Below are 25,355 nucleotides of genomic sequence, written 5' to 3'. Positions count from 1 at the left end.
AGGGATTTAATATTGAATTTATTTATTCGCAGTAATTTGATTTGAGGAAGGGATTTAATTTCTACTTTGGGGCATCTCTGTTATAGACATTTTATGATGAGTATCTTCTTTTATCAGTTAATCTTACTGTAGAACTTCTGAAGGCCTTTAAGTGGAATGTGGCTGGACTTAATTTGAGATAGGAATTAAAAAGGCATGAATTTTATTTTTGAGTTTAGTGTGGGATTGTGGGTGATTTAATTAATGTGCACGGAATGTTCCATTCCATAGCTTTCTGGAGGCAAAATGTACTCTGCGCACCAGAGAAATACCCAAAGGGACAGTGATCAAATACCCACACACACACAGGGACATACATACACACACATAAATATTGGAAATATAACAAGATGGACTTCTCAAATGGTTGGAAGTACTACTTTGGTAAGCTACTTTTTTGGGAGGGGTGTTGGTGACTCCCTGAGTTGTATACTGAGAACAAACACTGTTAAATTTTCTTCTGAGGAGACTAGATACAGCTAACTATAGAGTGTTTGATTAGATGGTGAGTTTGCAACTTTGGAACCTGAGCTGAATTTCTCAGTGAAATAAAAGAGAGCCTGCAAACTGTAAGTACTTGTCCTCTTTTGCCACCCTCTGCCTTTACTCCACATAGCATTTATCCTTCCCTCCAAATAAGTATTAAAAATATTAGTGAAATAAGAGTTTAAATGGGTATGAGACTACTAGCCTGCCTGGGGTATAAATATGGACTGGGCCTTCCCTGACTCTGAGATTTTCAAATGAAAGAGCCCTGTGGAGGTGGTTAGATACTAAAAGACAATCTTTCTTTAAACAAATCGTGTCATGAAGCCTAAACACAACTCATGCAGACTATATAGTTCGACAGAGTAGGAGCCAGAGTAGGTAGCTATTATTTACTGTTTGAATCATGAGTGTAAGAATTTTTCTTTTTAAATTAATTTCCAGACAAGGAATCCAATATAACACAGTCTAAGGCTTTAAGGGAGGATATATGGAGATGGGAAAAAGGGGTAGGTATTTTAAAGTCAAGAAACCCAAACCTTCTCTGACATAGCAGAACAGCTAAGAACACTGTTTGTTTGGTGGCTTCCAGTCTTATCAAAAAGGTAAGCCCTGGGCTGCGTGGAGGCAGATTGTCTAGCAGAAGACCCCGTTTTGCTCATCTGGGATTTATGATGTGCTGTTCCCACTAGGTCATATCTGAAGATCTCCATTCAGGATAATTACAGCAAATTCAAATCTGCATTATAAGTCAGGCTGTACTAGACAGCGAGCTCAGGGTTTAAGTAACTACTCTGTTGAGGCCCTGTTTTGTTAGTCTTCATATCAACACTATGAGATGAGTTAATTTAATACCCCAAATTATAGATGAGAAACTTGTACCTAAGGAAGTTAATAATATATCTAAATTCATATAACTAATAAGGAGCATAGCTTGTAACTGAAACTTGTCTTATCCTAAAGTGTGTCACTTACCAAGACACTAGTGAATTTTCCAGTAAAGGAATTTAGAAAAAGCATGTTTACACTGATTTAGCTGATCTGAAACGCTGGTCTCAGAAATGTTGAAAAAAAATTAAAATAATGAATCAGAAACTTAATATTCTTTAAGAAAGAAAACCCAAAGAGGTAAGGAAATATCTATAACACTCAAGTACAAATATAGTCTTATACTTCAGTTGGGAAAGAACTGCATTAATTCGTGGTTTATCCTGCAAAAGTCTTATTCAGTTAAAGTTTGAGAGCACAACCTCAAGCCGCTCACTCAAGCAGTATTTATTTAGCATATCCATTGAGTTTCTTTCACACTTTTCCTATGAAAACCTCAAGGTACAGTTCAAAGATCCTTTCTCTTTTTCTTGAACAAAAAAGTATGCCTCAAACATTATAATGAAGAGAAAAGGCCAGGAGAATAGCAAACTAAGGAATATAGGAAAATGGCCAAGGGGGTTAGAAGAGGTCATTTTGATTGAGAAGGATACATTCCAGTGACATGACAGATAATGCAATTTATCTCTTTTACATACAATTTAACATCATGGCCACACATTAATTGGGGGTTTTAGTTTCAATTTGTACTGTGTCCCTATGCTATCTTTAATCATCCCTCCTATTTTTTTTTTCTTTTTCTCTTTCCTTTTCTTTCTCTTCCTTAATTCTCTCTCCCCAGGGCCAACCAATTGTTACCTGTTTTAAAGGTATGAGATTGCCTTCATGATATATTTGATTTTTATAACTCCAAGGTAAACTAATTGGTGCCCGGACCTGCAAACTAAGGGATACACTTTTAAAGTCTATAATCTGTTTTCTAGCATTTTAAATATTCTTTAGTTACTTAATAGAGTGTGAATGAATCTCAGATCTTTCTGTGAGAGCAAATTTTAGCAGAGAAATTCCAGTCATATGCCAGCATCATCTCAAATTCTTGGACTACTATTCACTCTGAGACAGAAGCAGCCAAATAGGAATAGGCATGTTGGTCATTCCCCAAATCAGGACCCAGTTCTTTGCTTGAAAGACTGACTTTGACATGTCTGGGAAGGACTGATTCATCCTGGCATCTCTGGAGATCTTGCTGTTAAAAATTGATAAAATACAATTGCATTTTACAAACTTACATAATATTCAGCTTCTCTATCAAGTACAGAATGACATGGTATGGTTGAACTTGACCACAAGATAAATTACACTTCTGGTTTAATGTTCCTATGACTCTTTGGGTGTTGTTGATATGTGTTAGCTATTCTAAAAGACTCTAATGAGTCCAGTTTAAATAAGTAAGTTGCTTTTGAAATGTCAATAGGCAAAATGGTGTAGAGTTATTATTTATTCATCATTTAGATTTAACTGTGTCATTTCTCTATAAACTTTATTTTAGAAAAATAAGTGCACTACTTTTCCTTATGTTTCTGTTAATATCACCACTAAGTTGATAAGAGATCTCTGCACATGACAACCAGTAAATGTCCCAGGACATTATCCCAAAGCCATGATGTGTCATTGATGCCCTTGTCATGTGCAAGTCATCTTGCAGATAGATGTTCAAGTGGCTTCAGCAACTTAATGATTGCATTGTATGCCATTCTCCTCTTGAGAAATGTGAATCTCATAGGAAATATTTCCCATAACTCAGGAAGACATGCACACGAATTTAGCTACAATTCTCTGTGGCCCACAAATAAATAATGATGGTGGAGCTTAGCAAACTGCCTGGTACATAATAGACATTTCATTGCTAAGCAAATTCATGACATTTTTGGTAAATATTCACAAATATTTGTTGACAAGCAAATGCATGACCTTTCACATCCTCCCTGAATTTTCTTGGAGTGTGCATGCACTTTCAAATAAGACTAAAAACTGCAATCAGAACGTAGATCAGTTCAGTAAGGAACTGGTCTTGCGCCCTATTTAATATCAGTATTATGTTACCCTGTCTGGAAGTCACTGCTGGAGGAAACAGATGTCTTACTGTACCATTTGATCGAATCTCACTTTTTCAGAAGAAACTGCAGACTCATGAGAAAAGTTGAGCACTTTTGTGGGGTTTTCTCCAGCTATGCCATCACTGAGGCTGGAATGGAACTGCTTTGCCAGAGTACATCATTAGCAGCCTCATCCAGCCCTCCATATCTCACGCCTCCACGGTGCTCAGCTGTTGTTCCCACCTGGCATAAGAAATGCAACTCAAGGAAAGAAACAGCAGAAGGGAAATAAAACAAGAACAAGGAGGTGGGATTGAAGCCAGAAGAGGTAAAATGAGCATAGGGTCTGGGAAAAATAGAATCTAAATTCAAATTTACCCATTGCCTCAACCCATCTCTGAGAGTACTGGCCCCATCTCTTTCATCATTCTCCTGCCTCTCAAAAGGTTTCTAGGATGGAGGAAAGTAGAGAAAAGGAGAGATGATGTGAGTGCTGCAGAAATATCAATTAGGCCAACTTCTGAGGTAAGAAGAAACTCACTTAACACCAGGAAGAGGTTTTGAAAAGGTGAAAATGCTTCCTTCCCTGGAATAGACCTCGACAGCAATCCTGTCAATTTCCCCTTTGCTGAGTGAAGGAATCTTTGAGATAGAATTTCAGAGTTTAAAGTGGATGAGAAAATATAGGAGCTTTCTGATCTCAATCCTCATTGTTACAAAGCTTTAAGTGTCCAACATCCTCTAAGGTTTATGTGACTCTGGAACTTATATATTTAATTATTTAGAGCTGGATGGACTAGCCTGAGCCAAGCAAAGCAGAAGCTAGATCCAGTTAGCATAAGGTTTGCTCCTGATGTCTAAGGAGAAAGGAGAAAAAGTATTTGCCATTGAGATACACCAGTGCAGGTCAAAAATGAGCAAAAGAGATGAGGATTTAGGACAGACTCATTTTGTGACTACCATTTGTAGTAGAAATTATTTTATATATTCTTTTCTGCTTTCTGCTTTATACTGAATTGAAATTTTTAATTAAATTTTTCCCATTTTATACATTTTGAAGTTATGCATGTTTATTTTTATTTACTATTTTATTTATTTCTTTAGTTATTAAAATGAGAGCATGGATATTCGATTTAACAAAGTCTAAATGTATTCAATTTTGTGATCCTGCTTCCAAATAATATGAGGATTTTGAACATCTAAATTTCAATCTTCTTATTCCCTTCATACATGCTATTTTTGTTCAACATTTCAGGTTTTTATAAGTTGCAAAGTCCTAAATTCGAATATATTGCTAGAGTGTTGTACAGTCAATACCTAACTTCTCAGATCATTTTCTTTTCGTTTTATTCTCCAATCGTATTTTAGCTGGAAGATACGATTCTAGGTTGAGAGTTATTTTCTCTCAGCAATTGGAAAATATTATTTTACTTTCTGGTTTAAAATTTTTCACTTGATGAATGTGTATCAGCTTAATAGTTGCTGCTTTATATATAATCAGTCTTTTTCTCCCTTCATATAAGAGTTTTTCTTTGTCTTTTGGTTTTGAACATTTCCTACAATAAATCTTTTGTAGATTATTCTTATTGTCCTTACTTTAGATTTCATTATGATTCCTGAATTAGAAGATATAGGACTTTTATGAGTTCTTAAAAATTTTCTTCTAATTTTTCTCTCTCTTTTTAAAATATTGCCTCTCCCACGTTCATTCATTTTATTCTATGCATATCTATGTTTGATGCATGTTAGATCTTCTCATTTTATCCTTCTTGTCTCATAACCTTTCTTTGTATTTTCTATTGTTATTCCTTGGAAAACCCTAATTGAGTTTATGTATTTAATTATGGATTTCAGGAGCTTTTGACCTTGAATGGGGAGAAATCAGGAACTGGGAAAAATCTTGAAACAAATGTCAAAATTCATTTACATAAACTGAGAACTTTGCCTTCAGACACAGCCAAGAAGACAGAGAGAGTAAACTTACCTTAATGACCAACCAATGTAATTAATAGATAACACACATTTTATTTGGTAGTGGGTGCACAAAGAAAGGAGTATTTACAAGGTGAGTGCCTTTGGGTACATTACTTAATCTTTCTACACAATAACTTCTTTTTCTGTGAAAATGGTCATGATATTAACTGCATGGTGCTTTGTGAAGATGGCATTAAGATAATACTTTTAAAGCAGTGAGTATGGTATCTGGCACATTGAAAACATCAATAAATAGGATTAAATTTGGGGTTATAATAATAAAAATAATAGTGGAAAATCTACCTGGAGAAAGGATTCACATGAGAAAAATTAGTAGGATTTCCCTAGAAGAACAGGAGAGACAGGGGGAGAATACCATTCTAAAGGAGGGAACTGGTAGCGCACAGAGTTTATATTTATTGGGCACTTATTATGTACCAGACACCATACAAGAGGTCAGTAAACCAGAGAATCTGAGTCATATCCGAGCTAGGCGTGCTAGCTATCTGATTTCATAAACAATGCTTTATTGGAACACAGCCATAATCATTTGTTTACATATTGCTGATGGCTACCTTTACATGGCAATGGCAGAGTTCAGTAGTTGCAACAAAGACCTTAGGCCCTTATCATACACTAAAATGTTTATTATGTAGTAAAAGTTTGCCAACTCCTGGACTATACAAAGGACAATGAACTAAGCAGTTAATTGCCTCATTTAATTATCACAGTATTTAGCACCAAGGGGAAATAAAAGAGTGTGGTCAGTTAAGGCAATGCAATAACTTGAAATTGACACCAAATATAGTTTCAGGCTGGGTGGGGAGTGTGTGGTGAAGGATAGGAGTTGAGGAGATGTAGGGAAGCAAAATTTACCACCTCAAATTGTGTCTCTTTGGCACAGGATTTATTTAGGCTGATTATTTTTCAAGCCCCAAAGACTCAGGATGAGCCTTTGACCTTCCTCCAACTGCCTAAAATAATGTAGATGGAGAACATGTCCCCAGAAGGGAGCTATGACTGTAGAGAGCTCTAGTATGAACTAGGTGTGTAGACAGGGAGGAACCTAGCAAACTCTGTGTGTTAAAGTTCCTCCCTGTGTCTCATTGTCTCTGACTGGCCCGACAAACATTTGTTTACCAAACCTTTGTTTTTCCATCTCCGTGTAAATTGCCTTCCTCCCCTTTGAAGTCCCAAACCATTACCTGCCAACATCCTCTTTTATCTTTAGCTGATGATGGTGTTTAAGGTGAGGGCTTTGGCCATTTTGGCCAAAACAACAACAACAAAACAAACAAACAAAAAAACACACACAAAAACTTAGTTTGGTGAGTTACTTAGTTTTCCTGGTCTCTCGTATTTGGTGAGTTATTTAGTTTTCCTGGGTCTCTCCCATGTATACACATTGTTAAACTTTTGTTAGATTTTCTCCTGTTAATCTGGCTCATGCCCATTTAATTCTTAGACCAGCCAGAAGAATCTAGAAGTGTAGAGGAAAATTTCTTCCTCCTCCACAGCAAGAAAGGCAAATTACAGCCAGTCTTAAATATTTTATTCAAAAACATTTGAAAATAATGGCAATAAAAGTGAGAGATTAGCTGGATAAAATTGAGTATAAGTTTCCAAAAATAGATGCACAGCTACCTGCTTCGATAGCAAAGAACAGCCCCTTATCTGCTACTTATTTCTCATCATAAATTAGTTGCTGTTTGTGTATCACACCTTTTACTCTGCTTAGTCAATATAAGTCTGTCATTCCTAAGTACTTTGCTACAAAAAGACTTCCTCATCTTTTCCATTGCTTTCCTCAACACCCATTCCTTACTTCCCACCCATCATCAGGATTTCTGTTCGTGAATTTTTTTTTTCTCTATATTACATCTTATCTGAGCTTCTTCATTTTCAAACAGCTACATCCTACACAAACTCTGACTCTCGTTCTGATCTATCTTGCCAAGATTTTTCTGAGCTTGTGAATCAATGTTTAAAATAACTTACAAGAATTGGGCTGTAATAACCTTAGGGTATTTCACTCTCAAGAGACCGTTGCTATTGCCATTTCCTGAGGTGGAAGATGTACCTAACTCATGAACATCAACAGCTCTAATTCCCCAGAGAAAAGCTGTTTGCACTGAGGTTTATTTTCAAGAAGGTTGTAATGAGCCTACCTCAAGGAACTCCCAGAACACAATGTTTAGCATAACTGTTGAATTCACATGAATGAAATGAAATGAGTATTTGAGATATATGGATTATGCAGATTTACAGGAAGGAAAAAACAAGATGGTTGACCTGGTTAGAAAAGGCTTCTCAAATGGGAGAAGTTAACATATAAACTGGAACTGTAAAATTGCATTATAATCAAGTTACAACTGTAAGGATAACAACATACCTGAGACTGGATAACCTCCAGGACTAATCAAGAATGGTGGGCATTATGTTCTATCAGAGTGATTCAGTTAATGTTTAGCCCTTCCATTCCATTTATTCATTTATTCATTCATTATTTTATTCATCCAACTTCCATTCCACAATCAATCCAAGTGCTGTGTAAATCAACAGAGATTTTAGGGATAAAGAATTTGTGGAATTCAAAGCTCAGTGTAGCCAAAAAGCATATATATATATATATATATATATATATATATACACACACATATATATATATATATGGTAACTGCATAGTCATTTACCAAACATCTTGTTGTGTTAGTTGCCATTCTTACAACGTAGCAAGTTTGGTATTCATGTAACCACAGAAGTTCGTAGAGGTTAATCAAATTGCTCAAGGACTCATGGCTTGTAAGTCTCAGAGCTGGTAATTTAACCCAAGGTTGTCTGTCTCTAGAAATAATTGTATATTCTTTTCCCCATGTCATGTTGCCTCTCTGGGAGATGTGAAAATTGCAACAGCAGAAACATATTCAAGGAAACGAGTTAGCCTAGGGGAAGAAGAGACCAGCAATAGGTGTTATGAGTCAGTGGTTTTTAGGAACATATTATACTTAGCATGATCCTTCAAGAGCTCCTAGTTCTGTTGGAGAGAAAAACACCTCGTGTATGAATTGATTAAAGAATGCACCTTTCTTTCATTATAAGATCTTCTGTAGCTGACATCTAGAATTAGGAGCTCTTCAAGCAAATGCTCATTCCACTGGTTTTTAGGCCCTGTTTTTCTTCTTTTTTTTTTTTTTAAATTAATACTAAATCTGACCAGAGAAGTCTCTTGCCCAATTCCCTCTTATCTTATATCAGGGTTCATATGGAATAACTGAATTTGCCTATATTAAATTGAAAGTGCCCAGGGTGATTTATATCTGAATCTCTTCCAATATGAATTCCAGGCAAGCACTAGGATTTCCTCTTGTTCTCTTCAAGTTCTGCCAAACAAGTAGCAAAAGACTGCTGAGAATAAGTTTAGAATCGAAATGAATCAAAATTAGGGACTTAGGTGTATGCTGGCATTTTTCTTTGTGAGCTGAAGCCCTGACTAATGAAATACACTGTACGTTGCAATAAAAATTTTTAATGTTAGTTTCATTCTTAGAGACGATGACGTGTCTCATTTTTTGAGAGTCCCTGCAACAGTCTGAACCAATGCATCTCAAAGTTTAATGTACATACAAATCACCTGGAAATCTTGAAAAATACTGATACAGACTCAACAGGTCTGGAATGGGCCCTAAGATTCTGCATTTCTAACCAGTGCTCAGGTGATTCTCATGCTACTGATCAGTAGAGCTCATTCATCCAGCAAGAGATGAGGATGTTGGAATGACAAGGCATGAATGTAAATGGTACCTTGCGTTCTAGCCATCTCATTTCCTTGTTGTCTTGGGATATGTATTAGGGTTTTCCAAAGATACAGAATTAATAATATTTATTATTAATAATATATTAATAGAATTAAAAGAATTAATATATATATAATTAATACACTATATATGTACACACAGAGACAGAGAGAGAGACTGATTATGATTAATTAGCTTATATGATAATGGAAGCTGAGAAGTCCTACAATCTACTTGAGAAACAGGGGAGCCTATGGTAAAAATCTCAATCCAAGGGCAGGAATAGATTGATGTCCTAACTCAAGCAGGAAGGCAGGGAAGAAGGAATTCTCCCTTCTTCCACTTTTTGTCCTATTCAGGCCATCAATGAATTGGATAATGCCTACCCACTTTGGGGGAGGGTGATTTATTTCAGTGAGTTCACCAGTTCAAATGCTAATCTTATCTGGAAAAACACTCTTAAAGACACACCCAGAAATAATGCTTAATCTGGCATCCCATGCTCAGTCAGTCTGACATATAAAATTAACCATCGCAGGATGTATAGGAGATAAAGTAAAAATGATGTAACACGTGGTAAATATCAAGGGAGACTGGCACGTAATAGGCTCTCAAAACTATTATTAAATACATATTATTAAATGTGTTTCAGGGTGCAGTGAAGGACTACGAAGCTGATTAAGAAATACTCCGGATTCTCTGTAGTGCTTTCCCACTATCTGTGGTAAGGACCAATTTTTCTTCCACTCCCTCTCAGAACAATAGTTTATAAAATACAATAAAAATGAATTATTAGAAAAAAAGACACAACAAAGAGTTTAAAATATAAGTATTTAAAAACTTTGAGATTCAAGTGAGGTAAAATTTCTGTTACATTCATATAAGAGTTCCTAGTGTTAACTTTCAATTTCTATGCCTATCTCCTTACCAACTCTCTGCCCCAATACACAGGACCCACTTTGAGCAGCATGGCTCACCAGAGGATTGTATATGATGGGGCACAAAGCTCTGCGTGTCATAAACACTCACTAAGCAGCCTGTTAACTGCTCACTGAAGATTCTGGGTCTTTTTCATATGAGTCATAGTGAAATGTGATTTCAGATTCTGTATTTCCTTCCTGTATAGATTCCTCCAGCTTGCTCCCTCTGGACTTTTGCTTAAAAAAATGCATCTAAACGGCCTCACTGTTACTGATTTCAGGAAGAAATGTTAGGGGAGGTGTGTTTGAAGTGGCTACAGTAAAAAAAAAAAAAAAAAAAAAGGACAATTATTTTAATAGGATTTGACAGCTTCAGAGAAGAGTTGTCTGATGGTGACTGAGTTAGGAAGTTTTTTGTTTGTTTGTTTTCCCCAATCATGAATTGAGGTACATATATTTCAGTGACACAGTGACACAGAAGCAGGAATGCAATGATTTCAATGACTCTGTGAGGTCACTGAAATATTGTCAAAATAATTAATCATAAGAGAACATGTGCCCTGCTTTCCAATATTGGAGGAATGAAAGACAAAAGCATATAGCTAGTGCAATATGGGTGAAAGATGAGAGCACATTTTAATCCAGATTGGACAGGAGAGATTAAAATGCCATTGTTGATGGTATTACCTTATCCGTTGTAAGAGACGTGTAAGACGGGTGAAAACATTGGATGTGCCTCATAACACAACACAGATATTGTACTCAAACCCGTATCAAAATCAGAAGGAGTAGTGAATAGAGCATTAGATTGAAGACAGTTCACGAGAAGTCATGTTTAAAAAATGTGTTAAATAGAAAATGTGTAACACACCTGCTGATTTGGACTTTTGCCTCCAAAGTGCCTGACCTGCTCCATGTGCCAGCATATGGAACTTTTTTATTATGGGCACATTCTCCCGAGCTGAAATGAAGTCTGAAATACTTGGCTTCTTAAAAACGTTAATTACTGTGCAATTGGCTCTTTTTAACTGACCCACCTGCAGTATTAATACAATGTGGGAATAAAGAAACTGTTATTCCCTTCTGCAGCAGAGTTTTTGTCCAAAGGGGTAATTGGAACTTATTAGAGATTTTTTTTTTTCACAATACTCTGTTTCATTTTATCTCAAACTTTAAGAAAAGTGAATGTATCAAATTTTAGACAATTCAAATGATAGCCCTCTGGGTGGTTATGCTAAGTGGATTCCTCAGGTAATTATCCAACACCTGAAGCCCTAAGAAGTCATCAAGGTTTGTGGACTAGCTTTGGATATTCTGGTTTTATTTTAAAATGTGACCTTTTTTTTTCAGATTTCTTGGTCTTCCTGGGATCTTACATTGATGTCTACAAGTGTTGCCTTTCGAACAACCATAAGTAAATCTCTTTGCTATTGTTTAGAAGCTAAATACTATCTATTTACTGTATTTAATTCACTAGATAAAATTTAGTTAGCCAAATAATAGGGTTTTCCATTTCTCTTTAACGTTCTTCTGTGGCCAAGTAAGGGATGCCTGAGCACCAAGACATGGACTGCAAAGTTGGGGGTATCTGTTTTCCCTAATACTTTTCCTTAAAAATACCTATTTTGGGTTCATAAGCTTTGTAACTTATGGGATGGAATTTTTTGAATGAAATACACTTTTTAGAATGACCTATATATTATCTATGTGTAGAAAATTATATATGCATATTCCTTGTCCTGAGTAAATGTCAAGGTTGAGAGTATTGGAGTCAAATTCTTGCTTCACTGTTCACCAGCCGTGAGACCTTAGAAATGCTGCTTAACATCTCTGACCTTTAGTTTTCTCATCTTCATAGTGGTTATAATGAGTGAACTGACCTCACAGAATTTTCCTGAGCATCAAATGTGACAGTGCTTATTAAATTCTTAGCATGAATTCTGGAATATGCTAAAGACTATGAATGAACAGCCAGATGAAGAGATTCATAGGGCAAGGTCCAGAAGTGTCTTGAGAACAGGTGCTCTGTCCCTGTAGAGTTAGGGCACGCCACTCTCTCAGCATGTAGATGTGTTCACCGACTCAGAAGCTTTGCTTGGAGTACCTAGAAATCAGGATTGAGTAAGAGACCTAAGAGGACCAGATAGTGCAGGTCAGCAGTCTTTGCACAGTCATCTCCTAAGACTGGGTTATTGGCAGCAACTAGAAATAATTGACTGTATAGCAGCTGAAAGTCCAAACAGAGGCACAGGGCAGTATGGCTAAAGTTTAAATGTCCAGAGAAACTTCGAATTTGGAAATTGAGGCTACAACAGAGCCAAGAGGTGTTGTGGTTTTTAATAACCAGAAATAAGCCTTAATCTGAGTGGAAGGGCATTTGTTCAATCAGGACCAGAGTAAGGTAATCCAAGTAGTTCAAGACCAAAGCAATAGAAAACTTAAAATGCCTACTTAACTTCCTTCTAGATCAGGTTTTTTTTGGCAACTGCCCACCCTTTCATGATCCCTCTTGGGTTTGGACAGTGGTGGATTGGCTCTTGAAGGTATAAAAAAGGTCATTTTGTTGCTGTCAATCCAGACTAATTACAAGTTCTATCTATGGTAGCCCTAGAAATGCAGATCTGTGATTATACACTTAACAAACTGATGGAGGCTGGGACCTAATAAATTATCTTTCTCCACATCCATCTCAAAACCAACTGACCAAGGAGACATGGATTGTTTTTATAAGCTGAGAGGCCCCTGTTGCCCTTCTTCATTGCAAATTATGTAAACCTTTCTTAAGCCTCTCTGAATGATGCTGATTTTTGGTACCTACTAGAAGTCAACATTGTTCCAAGAAGCAATTCTTAGAAATTAAGTGTAGAGGCTCTAGCCTATATTTCATGAGCTTAATCCATGCTCCACAGCCTACTAAGTCTGACCCTGAGCAAATTACATAACTGTGTTAATCTTCCTACATTTAAACTGGGAATTGTAAGACTACCGGTATCAGATAACTGTTGTGAGAAGATGAAATGAGATAAGCACGTGAAGTGTTCCAAATATTGATTGCATCATTAGTATTATGGGAGAAAAATGAAGTATTCAAAACAGATGAGGGCATCAGGAATGGGCATGGAAGTTAGGAGCTGGATAATCTGAGCTGCTTGTCTTCTGAGAATTATATGTGAGAGTATAGAATTTTGTGATATGAGCATACAAGGCAATCTCACATGAAATGGGTGAATGGTATAATGATCCCCTCTTTAAAATAAATTTATCCTAAGAAAGACACTAAATTTAAAAAAACAAAAACAAACAAACAAAAAAACCCACAAGCATTCATTTATTTTATTTGTCCAAAGTGAGAAATTGGTCAGGTCCTGAAGTAAAGTGTCAAAAGGAAGAGAGCTAATGCCCTTTGCCCGGCAATAAGCAAAGAGCCAGTTTGAAACTTTTGCTAAAACACTCTAATGAAACCACCTCATTGACTCTAAATACTCATCTTTTGGATCATCCTTGGAAATTAAATTCTTTGGAGTTTAAGAAATAACAACATTTTATTGAAAGGAAGTCATAACTTTAATAAAACTATATATAGTCTTTGTGAAAGGATGTTGTCTTGCTCAAGCAATATTTCCAACAAACTTCATGTGGCAAATCTAACCTACAGATATAACAGTGGTACTTCAGGATTTATATATAAAGAAATGTATTTAGTTTGGTATTTTTATGGCAGCAAAATAAATTAAGATTATACATAAATAAGGAAACAGTGGATAAATTATATATAATAATTGATAATATTATAAAATATTATGCAGCTATTGAAAGCAAAACATTACATCAATACACATTGATAAGGGAAGGAAGAAGGAACAAAAGAAGGGAACGAGAGAGAGAAGAAGAAATGGTAGACCTGAATTTCTAAATTTGACAAATCAGGAAGCCCTTTACAACTAATTGGGGAAAACATGAAAGTTTTCTCCAGGTTTTATGAAAAATACCCTGGGTTGTTTGTCTCTCAGAACTCACAATGTGATTTAAAGATGCAGCACTTACTTGATTTCCCATCCATTTCATACTGATTATTGAATGAGAAGAAACACACTTACCCAGGTATCTGTGGAACTTCTCACTTCTTCTGTATCAGCACAACACCTCTCTCAGTTTATGCAGAGCTTCCATCTTTAGATCTGCAGTCCTTAGACTTTTGAAGTGTGAAGACCTCATTTGAAAATATGACGAAAACAAAGAACATGGCACATAAGCTTAAGTGTAACACAGTGAGCCTGTCTGAGAATGAAGCCAACAAAGTAGAACTGAGGAATAAGCCCAGATGGTATTGTCGCATAGGCCTGTGATGAAAGTCAGCTCAATCCGCAGATATTCAGATAAATAAGCTATTCAGATAAAAAATTTCTTCTATTCCTATACACTAATGATGAAAAATCTGAAAGTGAAATTAAGAAAACACTCCCATTTACCATTGCAACAAAAAGAATAAAATACCTAGGAATAAACCTACCTAAGGAGACAAAAGACCTGTATGCAGAAAACTATAAGACACTGATGAAAGAAATTAAAGATGAGACCAACAGATGGAGAGATATACCATGTTCTTGGATTGGAAGAGTCAACATTGTGAAAATGACAATACTACCCAAAGCAATCCACAGATTCAGTGCAATCCCTATCAAACTACCAATGACATTTTTCACAGAACTAGAACAAAAAAACTTCACAATTTGTATGGAAACACAAAAGACCCCAAATAGCCAAAGCAATCTTGAGAAAGAAAAATGCAGCTGGAGGAATCAGACTCCCTGACTTCAGACTATACTACAAAGCTACAGTAATCGAGACAGTATGGTACTGGCACAAAAACAGAAAGATAGATCAATGGAACAGGATAGAAAGCCCAGAGATAAACCCATGCACCTATGGTCACCTTATCTTTGATAAAGGAGGCAAGGATATACAATGGAGAAAAGACAGCCTCTTCAATAAGTGGTGCTGGGAAAACTGGACAGCTACGTGTAAAAGAATGAAATTAGAACACTCGCTAACACCATACACAAAAATAAACTCCAAATGGATTAAACACCAGACACTGTAAAACTATATGTCTTATAGAACTCTACATGTATTTGTGTGACTATGGGATCAAAATCGATTCTCTAGAATATGGGACTGTGCCTGTCTCCATGTGAAGCACCAAGCCTGGCAAAAGGAGAAGCTAAATAATTGTTCAATAAATGCTGTTAATGAATGTTTTGTTTGGTGTATGTAACCATGAATATAGCGATCACCATCTCTGCAAACATAGAGATTTGGTCATAGAGATTCTTGCAAACACCAACTTCTATTTCAGCACTGGAAGATGGGGAATTGATTCAAACAAAAAAAGCTTGGTGCAGGGTAGCAGAACGAGGCAAACGACCAGAGTTCCAGTTAACTGCCTGTTATTCAGCCCCAAGCTACTTCACTGTAATGGAGGGTGCTGGGAAACTGAGTGTTTCCAAGGCAATACTGCTGATTTATGGAAATGTTCAAGACACAGGACTACTTGTGAATTTCTGCCAGACAGATATTTAATACTGTCAGTGCAGGGAAATGCATTAGAAACAATTATTCAAAAACCACTTCCCCTGGCCAGTTCTATGTTACATACTGCTGCTACTGTCACGGATATTTGTGTTTTAAATAAGAGCCTTTTTACTCTTAGCACTTTATGCTGCTGCTCCATGATTTCAAAGCTGAGAAAATCATGGTTACCTGGCTATATTGATGAAGAGGTCTGATATGTCCTCTTAGGAGCTTTTATTATCCAGTGTGTAAGAGTACCACTTGTTTATGAAGCAAAGTCCCATACTTCTATTGATGTTACATTCTCTTGCATAAGAAAAATTCCCCTTTAATTTTGAGCAAAACGTAAACTTAGGCATCTGTTTAAAATAGCTCATAGAATGTACCTTCCTAGAGAAGGAATTTTCTGGTTAAATCAGGCCTGAGAATGGGTGAGCTAATTTCTTCATCAGGTTTTGTTGGATTATCATTGTAAACAAAATTCAAATCCTGACCCTAAGTTGGACCTCTGACACTTTTCAGTTTTCAAGTCTTGCCTTCTTTACCTTTTCTGGGCTTCTTTTCTCTTAGGTCTTTCACTTGACAATAATCCCAATTCTTTCATGGAGGTTAGGACATCTAATTTGACAATAAATTTGAAGATACAGTGTAAATAATCAAACAGTATACATGTAAATAGTTAGGTCTTATTACTGTTATGAAATCTAGGTAAAAATCATCCTTTTATCTGCCTCATATGCATAAAATATGTATCCCTTAAATATTACTTTCTTTGGGATTGATTCTGATCCATCTTTAACCACATCCATGGTATCTTATTCTTCTGACATAGAATCACAAATCTCCTGGTAATTGCTCATTTAGTTTCCTGTCTTCTCACTAAACAGGAAACACCTTAAAGATGAAGACCTTTCCTGTCTTACACACCACACTACCATCAATGTCAGCAGAATATCTAGTATATATCAAGCACTCAGTACACATTCTTGGATGAATGCATAAATAGGTAGAATAATAGATAATATGACTGTAAAAGACACTGTCTAAATAGACTGACATGAAATAGTATGGCCAGGAAAGTTATTTTATTTTTCATGTTCAATGTGTGAAAGAGAGAGGGTTTTCAACTTCACAAAGCATTAGCACAGATTAATGAGTCTCACCCTTACATAGCTACCCTTTTAGAGCTATTTACCTGTTAGTATCAAATTGGTCCTCTTTCCTTATTTATATTAACTCATATACTATTTCTTTAAATATAATCATTTTCACCAAGGGATTCAAGGAATGTCACCATTGTTTAACTATGACGCTGTTAATTTGTAATCACATTTATCACAACCTCTGGGAGCACTCTCTAACAAGCTCCAGATCCTACTCCAACTCCCTCTGTAACCTTGTAAGTGGATGCATTGGTATTGCTTCTTCACTTAAGTAGCCACTTTCTAAAAGTGAATAAGCATGCTTTTCCCACAGTGCCTTTCTATGGACTAATTAGTTGATGCTTGCAGAGTTCCTTCAAGGAGATAAGTACCATGGAAATGGTAAGTGCCATTGGTCCTGAAGCAATAGCTGTGGGTTCCTCTGGGATGGAAGCTGCTTGAGAAATGTATTGCAGAACAATGCAGAGTGGAATGGAGCAGAGGTTCTCCCCAGGATACAGCAGCTTACTCCAGGGAGACAAATCTTTATGAAAATAGTCTAACATAACTTTCTTATTTATTTATTTGTTTATTTATTAATTTATTGTCCACACGGCATGTGGGATCTTAGTTCCTGACCTGGGATCGAACCCACGCTCCCTGCAGTGGAATTGCAGAGTCTTAACTACTGGACCACCAGGGAAGTCCCTAAGATAACTTTCTTTGAAGCAGGCAAAACTTTGGGAGTGGCCATGGCTAAATGTCACTGAGTCAGGAACACAATTTCCTTCTACTGCCTGTTTCCCTAGAAAATTAGGAGAAAATAAGCACAGCCACTATGGAGCTTTGGAATTTTTAAGACCAAGGAGATTTCATTTACCTCTCTGTATGAAGACTCTGCCTCATTGCCTGATATGAGAGCTCCCTGCCCTGACCTTACCCATCCTCACATGGTAGTATTGGGATATGTATTCCTGGAGCTGTGGACATGACAGAGCCGGCACGAGTGCCTAATATGCAACCTTTCCTCCTTCCTTTCTGATTTTCTGTATTTCCTCCCAAAGATAGCATTGAGTTCCTACTGTTTGTCAGGCATTGTCCTAGGTAGAGGTTTGATAGGAAATAGAAAGAAAGGAGCTCTTTTCTTCCTGGTTTTCTATGCACTCATCTCAACCAGTTATCTTCTAAGTGTATGTGCTTCTTCCTTAGGTGGAATCATGGATTCATGAAGGCATAGTATATTTTGATCTAAAAGAGACTTTGGAGACCCTTACTTAACAAATAAGAAAACATGTGTGTATGTGGTGGTGGTATTGTTACCAGTACCAACGCTATCACTACCACAAATACTGATGATGATGATGCAAAACTCTTTCTACTACCCGGCCTAGATTTGGGGTAGGTATCCTTGTTTCATAATTTTATATTAAGAAATACTTTTCTTCCTTATTCTTGGGACAAATACAGCTCTTCTGAAGCACATACCATCAGATTATACCCCTTAGTACTCCTGTTATATGAAGTCATCTGTAGACATCTTGAACATTCTTTAATCACTGAAGATTTCAGCACTTGGTCACCCTCATTCTTGATGCTTGAACATCTCCAGAGGTGATCCATCCAGCAATTTAGTGTCTCAGTGTTTGATTGTCTCAATTCAAGCTCTATTTTCCTCTCTATCCCTTGGCTACTTTTTCAATAAGTGTAGACTAGACCTTATTATTATCTATAGCTGTACAACCTCTAAAATCTTAGTTTCAAACATCAAAATCTATGATAACACTTCCAACTAATTTATTCTGGAGTAATAATTACTCCAGTAATTATTCAATCCCATCTTTTCTCTAATTCATTGAACTTACTATTATTTTACTTACCATGAACACTGTTGGTTCCTCAACTCTCCCAATCCACAGTTTACTTTCGGTAGTCCATCATGAAAGTCACTCCCTTACACACACACTTCAGCTCCTTATCTTCCTTCCCTTCCCTTTCTTCATTTTACTCATCTGGCAAAATATAACTTTCCAACTATTCTTTTCCTCTTACAAAACATAATTGGAGAAAAACATATTATGCCCGCTAGTCTTGGAATTTATGACCATAAGCTGCAAGTGAGATGTCAGTACTTCTGGGAAGCCTACTAGTCAATTTGCTTTCTCATTTTCTTCTCGCCGTTGACTGGTATCTTACCTCTTATTGCCCTGAGAAGATAGAAGCAATCGTAAGTGAACTATTTTGTCCTCCCACCACAAGGTCTATCAGTGATCCTGCATTTGTGCCAATAAATTTGTCTTCCCTCCTGTTAAAATGAATGGACTCTACATTCTTATCAAAATATTTCTACACTTGTTTATTGGATTGTACATTGTCACCTATGCAAAAACTTTGCTTCTGAAGTTAAGTATCCCCTTTCCTGTGTCATCACAGAATTTCCTACTGGATTATGTCCTTCAGAATGCAAGCCTACCATAATAGGTTCCATCAGAAATAAAACAACATGTCTAGAATCATTGTTCAAAAAAGTATTGGCAATTATCTGATCATTTCTTCTCTATTTTACAGCAAAAGTTCTCAAAAGTATAGTCTATGCTAATTGTCTTCTTCTCTTCACCTCACATTTTCTCCTGAACCCATTCACTGCAGGCTTTCTTCCCCACAACTTCACTGAAATTACCTTGATATAAGAGACCACCATCTTGCCAAAGTCATATATCGTCTTAGTCTTTGTTGACCTCTCAGTAGCATTTTACATAATGAATATCCTTCTTGAAACATTTTCTTCACTTGGCTTCTGAGACACAGAATTCTCCTGACTTTCTTTCTACCTTATGTACAGTTTCTTCTCATTATCCTCAGCTAGACTTGCTTCCATTTCCTGAATGATAAAGGTTAGATATTTCAGGAACCAGTCTTGGAATTCATCTTTCCTTTATCTTCAATACTCCCTGAGGCGACCTTACCTAATTTCATGGTTTTAAATATTATCCAAATGCTGAACATGTAGCTCTAGCTGTGTACTCTCTCTCAAGCTTTAGGCTGCTCACTCCCTAGCCCCTTACAAGTATAACTGACTGCTCAAATATATAATTTTCAAAGCAGAGCTCATGATTTCTATTCCAGTTTTTCCATTCTCAGTCTTTCTCATTTTAGTAAAGGGCACTACCATGTACTCAAGTACTCAGGCCAAAATCCTTGATGTCATTTAAATTTTTTTCTCATTTCTTAACTATACTCCTATTCCAGTAAATCTGAAAATTCTGCCAGCTTTATCTTTAAAATATATCTTGAATCTATTTGCCCCACTATAATAAAAACTATCTTTATCTATCATTAATACTTGGATTAAGGTCTCTGAACTGGTCTCCCTGTCTTTAAGCTTCCCCACTATGGTCAATTATCCTCAAAGCAACCAGAGTGAACATTTAAAATTTATGATAGCTCATGCCACTCCTCTCCTCAAAACTCTGCAATGGCTTTCCATACTATTCTGAAAATTGAATATATATGTTTGAAAATTCCTATATCACTGGCTCCTGTGTATGCTTCCAATTTTATCTCCTGCTACTTTAGACCTTTAGCCTTGTTCTTTCAACTCACCAAACTCATTCTTGCCTCCAGGACTTTACGTTGTTATTCCACCTGCCTTCAACATTCTTTACTAGACCAATCTTCATATGCCTCTTTCCCTTGCTTTACTCGGGTCTCTTCTCAAAAGTCACCACTTTTGGAAACTCTACTATGACTACATTATCTAAAAACATACTCCTACCAGTGATTTTCCATTGTCTCATGAAGTTGTATTTTTATTCATGGTTTTTATTACAACCCATCATTATATTATGAAGTTCTGTGTTATTAATAGTTTCTTTGCAAGAAGAAAGGTCCATGATGAAGGGACCTTATTTACAATTTTGTGCTCATTTATACAGCCACCTAGGAAAGTACATGGAATGTGGTATGTTCTCAACTTATTCCTGAATCTTAACATTTAGTCTATCTGTTACACCAATCTAAGAATAACTTCTATGGATATGCACAGATCAGACTGAATTATCAGACTATGCACTCTTCTTGGTACTTTCAATTTCTTAAATTTTTTAAAGCAGTTTCTCCAATATCTTAAGTTTTTAAATTGTGGATTACCACCCATTTAGAGAGTCATAAAATCAATTTGGTGACTGTAACCAGTATTTTAAAAACATGAAATAGAAAAGCAAATACTGAGATATCATACATAGTAATGTTTCATGAAATGCTTCATTGTTTTATAAAATATTTTTTTCAGTTATATTCATGTGTATATGTGTATTAAATAACAATGTAAAAATATTTTTATTGGGGGTGTCAGTCAAAAAATTTGAGAACCACCCTAATGAGATTCCATTGTAGCAGGAAATGTCTTTTCTCCAAGGTTACAGTAAACACAGACAGCAGGGACACTCAGACTTGATGAATGCAATGTGGTGGTCAGTATCAGAGATTCTGATGTTGAATGACTTTTTAAATTGCTGCCTCTTTTTTTTTTTTTTCTGTTCAAAGACAGAAAGACTTCAAATTCCCACTGAGCTTGTCCTAAGATTCCTGCACATCACCTTTAGTACTTTCCCCACATTGCCTTTTAAATCCATCCTTTACTCGGAAGGAGATGAGAATCTCTCCATCAACTTTCCCATCATTCTGCCTGTGTTTTGGAAAATGGGTAACTAGGATCTGCTTTTGTCCATTTGTATCTTTCTGATAAGTGTCCACTGAGGTCTCATGAAAGAGGCACAACAACCATGGCTACCATGTTGCAGTTCTTCATTGGAAAACAAAATTTCTCTACCTGCCAAAAATTCACTTTCTTTTTGGTCCTTTTCTTTGTTTCTCAGAAATTTGCAGAAATTGACTCCCTTTCCACATTTCTAAATCTCAACTCTCTCAAGAGAGTCTTCTAGTATCAGCTTCAAATTGGAAGGACAAGAAAGGAAGATAACAAAGCAAGTTTAAGTGGTTTCTACTCCCAAAACTCCAGGAGAAACTCTCCAAGATAAATGACTATATTTCTAACAATACCACAAAATTTTACTATTGCCTGAGCGGAAAGAAACACTGATATTTTTTAAACAATCATTATGCGCTACAACCTCCATACAGACAATGGAAATTAACCCTGTTTTATTTTACCTGCAGAGTTTTGTCTTGCAGTGTTTTAAATAAATTTGATTTAGTTGCCAAGATTTAAAAATCAGAAGATTTTACATATATTCCAGATTTCTGACTTCTCTGAAACAATCTGAAGATGTAGTTGGCTAACACACAATAGTCATATTAGTTTGCTAGACCTACCATAACAAGATACCACTGACTAGATGGCTTAAAAAGTAGAAATTTATTTTCTCACAGTTCTGGAGACTAGAATCCAAGATCAAAGTGTGAGCAGGTTTGGTTTCTTCTGAGACCTCTCTCCTTGACTTACAGACAGGCACCTTCTCACTGTGTCCTCACATGGTCATCTCTCTGTGTGTCAATCTCTCTTATCATAAGGACACCAGCTGTATTAGGTTAGGCTCACCATATGACCTCATTTAATCTTAATTACCTCTTTAAAGATTCTGTCTCCAAATACAGTAACATTCGGAGGTACTGGGGGTTAGGATTTCAGCATATAATTTGGGGGCGGGGGGGTGGCACAGTTCTATAATAACCCTCCTGGTAACAATTTACACTGTGTGAGCCAGAGATTCGCTCTAAAGGTCACCGTAATCTCCACTGCTTCCTATTATCTCCCTGAAGCTGGGGCTGAGTAGCAGTAGCCATGTATCATTAGAATGACTTCTCTTAAGTACATTAAATGCATTTCCCTAAAAAGGGTTTTGAATTTTCCAACCAGTTTTAGAATCCCATTGGCCTCCCTTTGAATTCCAGCTGCGTCCCTTCTTAGGTAGCTTCAAGAATGTTGCTTAACACACCTTAGCCTTAATTTGCATACCTCCCAAACAAGACAAAAATGCCTATTATTGTGAGAACAAAGTGATTCAGAGCAAAATTTTAATATATAGTCTTCCTTTTCCTCACTCATATTACTTTAATATGCTTATGAAAATGGGTTAGAGTAGTGTTCAGTGAGAGATCCCCCGAGTAGCAACAGAAGCATCACCTGGGAATTTTATAGACATGTAAACTGTAAGATCCCATCCCAGACCTACTGAATCAGAAACTGACATGTGGTCCAGGAATCTATGTTTTTTTCTTAAGCTTTCTAGGTGATTCTGAGGCATGCCAAATTCTGAGAACTACTGATTTAGAATGTGAATTCCTGTAGTGAAGTCCTTATGACTTCTCACTGGTTTCCACATTTATTTGGTAATCAAAAAATAATAGGTGAAAATACCAGGAATTCTATTTCCACATCTGCAAAATGGTTGCCTTTTAAAACCTATATCATAAATATTTTTTTTCTAAATGTCTATCTTCATGTTTATTTTGTTGGTATTAATAAACAGTAAATGAAATTAGTGATGAAAGACAACACAAATGAACACTGTAATGAAAATAATTGCACATGTTTTAAGATTGGAAAGAAAAGAACATTTATTCACTCTACTTGTTTTTTCTTGTTAAATGATTCATCAAATCTCCAAACAGCTGCCATACCTTGAAGAGAGGGAGATTTTACATATAAATGACTTATCAAAATTGACAGCAAATGGCATTTTCATTTACATTTGAAAACAGAACGATTCCAAAACCAAATTTAATTCCTGTCCAATATTGCAGCAGAAGGGAGAAATTTTAAACAAGGGATAATGAAATGCTCTTAGTGATTTGGAAATTTCAGTGGATGCAAATCCTTGTTCTGAAGGGTTCACACTAGTGCCAAGTACAAAAAATGCTTATCTGAGCTGACTTTCTTTTCTTTTTCCAGTTCCAGACTTAAGAAAAATAGACATACTTTCCTTTTTTTTTTTAACATCTTTATTGGAGTATAATTGCTTTACAATGGTGTATTAGTTTCTGCTTTATAACAAAGTGAATCAGCTATACATATACATATATCCCCATATCTCCTCCCTCTTGTACCTCCCTTCCACCCTCCCTATCTCACCCCTTTAAGCGGTCACAAAGCACCGAGCTGATCTCCCTGTGGTATGTGGCTGGTGCCCACTAGCTATCTATTTTACATTTGGTAGTATCTCTCACTTCGTCCCAGCTTACCCTTCCCCCACCGCGTGTCCTCATGTCCATTCTCTACGTCTGCATCTTTATTCCTGTCCTGCCCCAGGTTCTTCATGACATTTTGTTTTTTAATTTAGATATCGTATATATGTGTTAGCATACGGTATTTGTTTTTCTCTTTCTGACTTACTTCACTCTGTATGACAAACTCTAGGTCCATCCACCTCACTACAAATAACTCAATTTTGTTTCCTTTTATGGATGAGTAACATTCCCTTGTATATATATGCCACATCTTCTTTATCCATTCATCTGTCGTTGGACACTTAGGTTGCTTCCATGTCCTGGCTATTGTAAATACAGCTGCAATGAACATTGTGGTACATGACTCTTTTTGAATTATGGTTTTCTCAGGGTGTATGCCCAGTAGTGGGATTGCTGGGTCATATGGTAGTTCTATTTTTAGTATTTAAGGAACCTCCATACTGTTCTCCCTCGTGGCTGTATCAATTTACATTCTCACCAACAGTGCAAGAGGGTTCCCTTTTCTCCACACCCTCTCCAGAATTTATTGTTTGTAGATTTTTTGATGATGACCATTCTGACTGGTGTGAGGTGATACCTCATTGTCGTTTTGATTTGCATTTCTCTAATGATTAGTGATGTTGAACATCCTTTTATGTGTTTGTTGGCAATCTGTATGTCTTCTTTGGAGAAATATCTATTTAGGTCTTCTGCCCATTTTTGGATTGGGTTGCTTGTTTTTTTGATATTGAGCTGCATGAGCTGCTTGCAAAGTTTGGAGATTAATCCTTTGTCAGTTGCTTCATTTGCAAATATTTTCTCCAGTTCTGAGGGCTGTCTTTTCGTCTTTTTTTATGGTTTCCTTTGCTGTGCAAAAGCTTTTAAGTTTCATTAGTTTCCATTTGTTTATTTTTGTTTTTATTTCCATTTCTGTAGGAGGTGGGTCAAAAAGGATCTTGCTGTGATTTATGTCATACAGTGTTCTGCCTATGTTTTCTTCTAAGAATTTTATAGTGTCTGGCCTTATATTTATGTCTTTAATCCATTTTGTGTTTATTTTTGTGTATGGTGTTAACGATGACTCTGACAGGGGAAAGGACGTAGGCCAGAATCCTGTCACTTTATGTAATTCCGAGCTACGCAGCCTAACCAGGCAGCTCAGTGCCAAGAACAAGGGCTTGAAGCAACTGCTCCCCAGCTACACATGCCATCCGGCTCCACCGGGATTGGAAGATATTAAGGATTCACTGGTTACAACTTTATAGGATGTGTTCTGGAAGCTCCCTTCTCCCTTTTCTGAGACATGTTAATCTAGAAGAA

The sequence above is a fragment of the Tursiops truncatus genome, chromosome 8 (genome assembly GCF_011762595.2).
Source record: "Tursiops truncatus isolate mTurTru1 chromosome 8, mTurTru1.mat.Y, whole genome shotgun sequence".
Classification (NCBI taxonomy): Eukaryota; Metazoa; Chordata; class Mammalia; order Artiodactyla; family Delphinidae; genus Tursiops; species Tursiops truncatus.
This window is presented reverse-complemented; position numbering follows the sequence as displayed.